This window comes from Nicotiana tomentosiformis, chromosome 1 (assembly GCF_000390325.3).
Source record: "Nicotiana tomentosiformis chromosome 1, ASM39032v3, whole genome shotgun sequence".
In the NCBI taxonomy this organism is placed as follows: Eukaryota; Viridiplantae; Streptophyta; class Magnoliopsida; order Solanales; family Solanaceae; genus Nicotiana; species Nicotiana tomentosiformis.
In genome coordinates this window covers 106,761,343-106,769,249 of record NC_090812.1, presented here as the reverse complement: position 1 = coordinate 106,769,249, position 7,907 = coordinate 106,761,343, and the positions used below count along the sequence as shown (strand labels likewise).

Sequence of the window (7,907 nt, the reverse complement as noted above, 5' to 3'; positions counted from 1 at the left end):
TATTTTATTTACCAAGTATGAAATATGTACAGAACCTTAAAAAAAAACTGAGTTTGGACAAAAGGGTATTTGTGCAGTGTTACTTTACACTTTGATTTAAATCTTGGATATGTTTTACTTATGTTCATAGACAAAGAGATTACTTCGCACATCAAGCAAGTATAGAAGAGAAAAAAGTGCTACGAATATCATGGCATTAGTGAGAGTTGAGTCCGTATCAATTGGTGGAAGGAGTAATATTGAAGTGTGTGACCAATTCATTGTTTGCTCTAAAGGTTAGATACGTGGAAGTTCTCTTTAAGAGTAATGTATAATCCAAAATATAGATCTTGGTTTTATACAATTAGATTTGCTGAAAAACGGGGTTAATTATAGCCCATATTTCTAGTACTTTACGGCGAATATTTAGTGTATAATAATAAATAAGATAACTTGAGATAATAATGGAGCAATAAAGACTCGAAAATGTAAAAGAGAATAATAAATAACAATAAATGACTTTCAAAGTAAATGAGATGCAGATAACCCGATAAAGATGAGATTTTCGGATGTCTTTTTGACAATGATGGATGATGAAAAGCAATCTTATATTCCAATCCTTCTTCGATCGGGAGAGAGGGACAAAAGAAGGAGAGTGTAAAGTCAAGCTTTGTTTCTATTAATGAGAATCTTGTACACAGAGAATGTTGATGAATTTCTTTACAATAGGTCCAATCCCCTTTCTAACCTCCATCTCTTCCTATTTATAAGAGCACGTGACCCACAAAACCTTAGATAGTACATCGGAAGGAAATATCCATTAGAAAATTCTCTAGGGAATCTAAATCCTAAGACTTGTCTTCACTTCATACTAAGGATGGATGCTCGTCATCGTTCTCGTCTTCTGCCAAGCTATTTCGACCTCGGCGTCGCTTTATCTTTCACATCTGACATTGACCTTTTAGAATCATGTCGACACGTCACAATCATGAAAGGCTTTATTACCGTTAACTTAGTCAAACACATAAAATGAAGTTTTCGTATATACAAGTAAATTATGGTCAAAGTTGAAGCCATGACCTTTCTCTGATTTGGTACCAAAGTGTAAGTAACTTACTAAAAATTTTAAATTATTAGGGAAAATAAACTTTCATTTGCTTAATTATGCCGCCCTCAACGAGAAGCAAGAATCCACTGCTCTTAGTGCTTCCTTCTGCTGCAACGTAATTAGAATCCTCCACTGCAATTGCTTCAACTTATTGGAAAGAGAAAGCATGCACGTCGTTTATAGTAGTGATTTCAGAAGCAAATCATATCAGTGCCGTTTTGGGACCTATTGCTGTTGTCTATCAAATTTCAGAGATTTTTAAATGTACGAGTACCCATCATTTTCTTGAACATGTTAATAAAGCACGAAATAATATGAACTTTAATTTCTTTTAAAATGACAACTTACAAAAACGGTGTTTTGTTCTCATTTGAAGAACGACTGACTAATATATATAACTCTCTCTCTGTATATATATTTATTGCATCAAAGTCACGTGACTTTGTTTTTACTTAAAGTCACAATATTAATGGTGAAAAAAGAAGCCACGACACTATCACCTTGATAACCAAATGGTCACAATAGCGAAAAAAATATAACTTCTGTTGGACCTTTTCCCCCACTTTTTTTAGCCTTTTAAAATAATCATTAAAATAAAAATAAATAAATAAATGCAGATTCACTAATAAGCTGGCTAGACTATTTTTCTCTTTCCACTTATTTTATATACTTTATCAAGATAGATTTTAGAATCAAGAAAGTAATTTATATATATATATATATATATATATATATATATATATATATATATATATATATATATATATACACACACTTATATAATGAGTCTTGCTAACCTACTATATGAAGGTAATATGTTAGCACCCTACCTATTTTTATGTTCTTAAATATAACCGTAAAGATACATTATCTACATATTAACAAAATGAGTATTTTATATACTTACGTGATTTTTTATAACAAGTATGAATTGGTAACCTACAAACATATTAGTAAGCGTTTAGTTATAATCTGTCAATTTAAACTATACTTATAATGTTAAAATATTTTATTTCACTATAATAAAAATTACTTACGTATGTCCTTAGACCATCTCCAACCATGCACCAATTTTTACGTCAAATGCTATTTTGGTGTAAGATTTGGTGTTTTGGTACTGTCACACCTTTTTTTCCGAGGGCGATAGGGAAATTTTTCCAGTTAAAGTGACATTAATCGAAATGAGATTATTTATTTAATTCAGAGTCGCCACTTGAAATAATTATTATGGTGTCCCAAGTCACCGATTTATTTTAATTCCAAATCGAGGAAATTGACTCCGTTTAAAGTCTGCGAAAATCAGAAGACCGAGTAAGAAATTTGTTAACTCGGGAGAAGGTGTTAGGTATTTCCAGGTTCCGTGGTTTTAGCACGGTCGCTCAACTATTAATAATTGGCCTAATTATCTGATTTATTACATATTTGAAATATATTGTGCATTTTTAACTTCTAACCGCTTTCAATTAATTTAATCGCCTTTTAATGCTTACGGAATTATTCCTAGAACAAGTTACGATGTCGTACACTTGTCGTTTTGGTACATATTGCAAACCGCATCACATGAAATGCACCCGCGATTTACGACATGTTTATTTTAGTTATTGTTTGAAGTTATGATCGGGCCACATGAAATGCACACTCGAATTGGGGATTACATATCGTGACCATGCCACGAGAACCGTACCCATGGCCACGATGATTTATCAATCGCGCCTAAAGCAAGCTACGATGTTTATGAATTATTTCCTAAACTACTTTGAGATTATGCGTGAAAGGCTTGAGATTATGGAGCACTTTTGCAAAAGAGAGATTTCATGCCCATATCCCTTTAACTTATCATTTATTAGACCGAGCCTGATACCTAAAATATGAGAACTATTAATTGCTAATGGGCTTTGGTCATTCCCCACTACCACAACTCAATAGTCATTCATGAGCAAACTCACATCTATTGACAAAATTTGTGGCACTCAAGAAAGAAATACATAAAATATGATCGGCTAAACAGGTAAAAGACTCTAATAAGATAACGACATGAGACAAAATAACAAAAGGTGGATTAAAGGTATGATAAGAGCCATATGAAAATCCATTTGTAACCCCGTCGACTCCTAAATGCCATCTATTGTTCTAAAATCCAAACAGAACAAATATCGAAATACTATTCTTCTCAAACCGTTTTTAAATACCAGATATTTAACCTTGATAATACCAATCTCATTCATGACTAAACTCACATACTTATGACACATAAGATGCAAATTGACATAGATAAGAGTTTTACGCTGTATAAGACCAACACAGAATTGCTACTCACATAGAAACAAACGACATGAATGAATAGTTCTAGCAATTAACATTGGTCACACCCAAAAAAAAAAAAAAGATATCCTTTCATGAAAAATCATTCCCATAAATCATGTCAGTTTCTAATGCCAAGTGCACAATAAGAAGTGATATTTAAACCGATTAACACAATATTCCCACGAACACCAAAACAAGTCAGTAGTTGTGCAAACTTCAAATTGACTTCTTAAAGATCCATTTTTGTTATCTCTCAAGCATATGGAATGCAACGTATCTTAAATGAACATTAAAGATAAGAAAATACCCAAAAGTAATTGAAGTACACACTGGAATAATACTCAAATGAATCCAAGATCAGCGACAACAAACGAGTCCAAAAGGTCTGAATATGTCCAAACATAAAGATAAAAAGAAAATCTTCTTAGATCAATACTCCATTCAATCCCGGTAAATTTGTTCTCAACAATTATACCAATTTTTTTAACCTTTAAACCCATTTTAACCCACAGCTCTTATCATACTTTAATCACACCATTCATGAGATAAGAGAGAATCAAGAAGAACCTGAATGAGAAGATTTAATTGACAGAAATTTCAGCAGTTATACGAGCGAGACGAATCTACGTCCGGAGTTTAAAACGGCAACAGAAACACGATACGAACCACGAACGGACTTCGAATCGGCACCGCAAACCCAACAGTATTCAATCAACCTCCATAAGTGCTGGAAATCAGTAAATCGGAGCTCAGCAACAGCAAAAATCAACAAAACGCAGCTTCAATTTCTGAATCCGAAATCAAACTGGAACACCCAGAAAGTGGGGAGATAATGCAGATTCACTCTAGATTTGCAAACCCATGAACAAATGGAGAACTCTCTCAAATCAACCAAAAATAAAAGAAACTCCAGACCTTTGAATCATTTCCCATGTAAAATCCGTTGAAATCCACTAATTTTCTTTTTGTTTTCAGACCTCTTTTTAATTTTCGAGTTTCAGACCTATTTTTTCAGCCATCTCGTGTGTGTTTGTGAGAATAACAGATGATAGATTCGTGTGCGTAAAATGATAGTGAGATGAGAATGGGCTTGAGTGATGGAGAGAAAAGAAATAGAGGGGCGGCTGGCTAGCGTTTTTTTTTAGGGTGAGGGATCCGATCTCCGTTTTAGAGGATGAGTAAGGGAGTATATAAGAAAAATGAGGGTGGTCTGGAATTCTCAGCGTTCCCTATTTTTTAGGGATGTCAGTGTGCATGGGCATGTGCATTTTTTGAGAGAGAGCATGTGAGTTTGTTACAAACGATAAGGAAGAATCTTGCCACATAGAAATGACTTATTGACTCTTGCTTTAATTAATATATATATATATTTTTTTTTTAAGAGTATAAAATAAAAATACTAGCTAAATATTTTAAAATCAAGAATATATAATTTTTGTGATTTTAAATTTTCTCAAATAAACCTACTAAAAATGAAGTTAAGGTTAAAATATGTAGATTAAACTTAAAATTATTTACATACTAAAAAGTATTGAAAAATTACAAGTATGGTAAAAAATTAGGTGCTCACAGGTATTCCAACCCAACACCATTTTGGTGTGTGAACAGTGTTACACCAAATTTGGCGTAACACTATTCATCAACACAATTACTATTCATCAATCTTTTATTATATAACACTTTTAATTTAACATATTATAAATTTTGTAATTACTTATACTTTTTATGTAATATTTTTATAATATTAATTTTACATCTTAATTTTGATGTATAATTTTGATAAATTAGTTTTCGTATATAGTATTTTTATATAAAATTATAAGTTAATTTTATTATAAGTTAAAATTGTATAAAAATAAATAACCATCCCTTCGTAATGCATTAATAGAGCATTTATGAGAGCAATATACTAATCCTGGAAGTTGAATATTTATATAGAAATTAAATTAAATTTTACCATCATATAATATTTATTTAATTATATCTTATCAATGATTTTATTTTTATTTGAATTATCCATTAATATGTATAATGTATAATATTTGCTTAGCTTTTATATTATTTAAAAATTTGTGGTATAAAATAATTTTATATTAAATGGTTATATAAGAAAGGAATATGAATTATATGGGATGAATATGTAAAACTTAAAAAAAGGATTTGTTTTATGAAATAAAAAAATAATATATAGAGAGAGAAAAATATAAAAGAGATTCTTTTTTAAAGTAAAAAATAGTGTAATGGGTTGGAGTTAATTTGTACTATTTTGGTGTAAAAAAATGGAGATGCCCTTAATAAATTACGTCCATCTTAAATCGTTTAACTTAAACTTGTGAGTGGTGAATTTACTTACAGTTGCCGTGCAAACCATAGGCCAGTATTTGAGTTTTGTGTTAATTAGCAGCTAGCTGAGCAAAAGGTTTGACTGCAGTAGATAGAAATTGAAGGTCTATATATTGAGCAGTAGCATGAAAATCAAATTCTGTAGTGATAATGATGAAACAAGTACTGATTAGTGTAGAAGCGCTACTTTGCCGCCTGAATTATATTATTGGCTTACCTATTAAGTAACAATCAAACAGTTATTGCAAACTACTTCCGCCGTCTAATTTATGTGTTTGTCTTATTTGACTCAACGTGCAATTTAAGAAGAAAAAATAAAAAGAAATATTTTTAAATTGGATGAATACAAAAGATATCAATCTCTTCGAGATACACTAGATATTATACCCTTGCCGTAATATTATCGGTTCAAATATATCCCTTTTTCGTTAAGTTTATCCAAGGTGAACATCCAATCTTACGTGATACTGACATTCGATAAGGCAGATGATACATGACTTACCCCTCCCTTCTAATTTTTTCCACGACTAAAATTTTCTTCCCCTCTACCACTATTGCCAGCATTACCGCTTACCATAAAATATATTGTATTTCAAATTTTAGTCTTTTATAAGTATATGGATTAGGGGTGCTAGGTGGCATGCCATGTGGTATCCACCTCATCAAATGCCAATGTCACGTAGAATTAGATGTCCACCTTGACCAAACTTAATAAAAGAGGGGTATATTTGAACCGATAGTATTACGGCAAAGGTATATTTGAATCCAAAGTATAACGAATGATATATTTAATTTTTTTTTTCATAGTACAAGAATATATATTTGGCACCTTACCGTTTATAATATATCAAGGAAGCAGACTCACTTGTTGGAATAAGAGCTACATTGTAATTTAAATATACTACGGATGAAAGTAAGATACATAAATTGAAATCTAACCATAAAGCATTTTTTTTTAAGACTCTTCTTCATATGTTGAAAGATTATTGAAAATTATATTTTTTACAAAATATTTATGACTTTTTTTTTGTAAAGACTTTTCATATGAAGTAAATACCAGCTAAGATAATGCCATCTATATCTATTGTATAGAATACATAAGACTAATAGAATTTCCATGCTCAATATAGGTAGATCATGAGGGTCTAAAAAAAACACTTAAAATGACAATTTTGACAAATTTCAAGGAAGCATGATTCTCTTATTAGACTTTATAATTTGTTTTCTATTGGTAGTTTCTCTTGATAGGAGATTATCAAATTATGTAAGGATCGCTAACGCTAACTTGATCGAATATTATCTTATTATCTAATTGAATATTATGTTACTTAATATAGTTAACGAAATAAATTATTAATTGAGATATGTGGCCATACTCTCTTAAATGAGAGGTATTTCAAACATTAGCGTGAATGGTTCAAATCTAGCCTTTACTTAATCTATAATTGTAGCTACCTAGAATGTAGGTGAATTGACCTGTCAATGAAAACTGAAAACTGAAAGGAAGAAAACTTGCTGAATAGCTTCTAGTATGTAGAGTAGCTGCGAATTAGTATAAAATGAATTACGTTCCCCATCGACTCCAAGTGGTTTAAACAGTTACTATCCAGTTTCTTGTTAGGAGTACTTTTATTGGCATAATATCGAAATTGAAAATTTTTCCCAGTTATATATTTTTTTGGTTTTACACTTAGTTGGCGTTTGGACATAAGAATTGTAAAATTGTTAACAAAGAAATTTTTTTTAAGTAAAAATTATATTTGAAAATTAGAGTTGTGCTTTGATATGAATATAATTTGGAGCTGTTTTTGAAATTTTGTGAGTGGTTTGAAGTGAAAGATCTTTTCGGAGTTTTTCAAATTTCAAAAAAATTTCGAAATGTAACTTCAAATCCGATGTAAGGCGACACTCTTAGGTCCGTGGTCAGATCTTGTTCATTCCGAGCATCATAAGGCAGATTATATCCTTGAGGTGGTGAGTTTTCTTCTTGACAGTAGTGATGTAGATATCACTTACATATGGAGTGGCCAAATTTGCGTAATTTAATTTGAGCCTTTTGCTTATATTTTAATATCTTTATCATCGCTTGCTTGGTTATATGTTACGTATACAGTACCTATTTTAGTATTTGTTTTCATCCTTATTATCTTAATAAAGGATTACAAAGTGGATA

The 7,907-nt window shown here is 31.0% G+C and overlaps 1 long non-coding RNA gene across 1 annotated transcript; it reads right to left on the bottom strand.

The window, feature by feature from the left end:
* Nucleotides 1-637: 637 nt before the first annotated feature.
* LOC138901321 (uncharacterized) lies at nt 638-4,555 on the bottom strand. Its single transcript, XR_011412454.1, has 2 exons — nt 3,959-4,555; nt 638-937 (listed from the first exon to the last, which is right to left on the bottom strand). It is a non-coding gene; the product is annotated as an uncharacterized lncRNA (long non-coding RNA).
* Nucleotides 4,556-7,907: the final 3,352 nt, after the last annotated feature.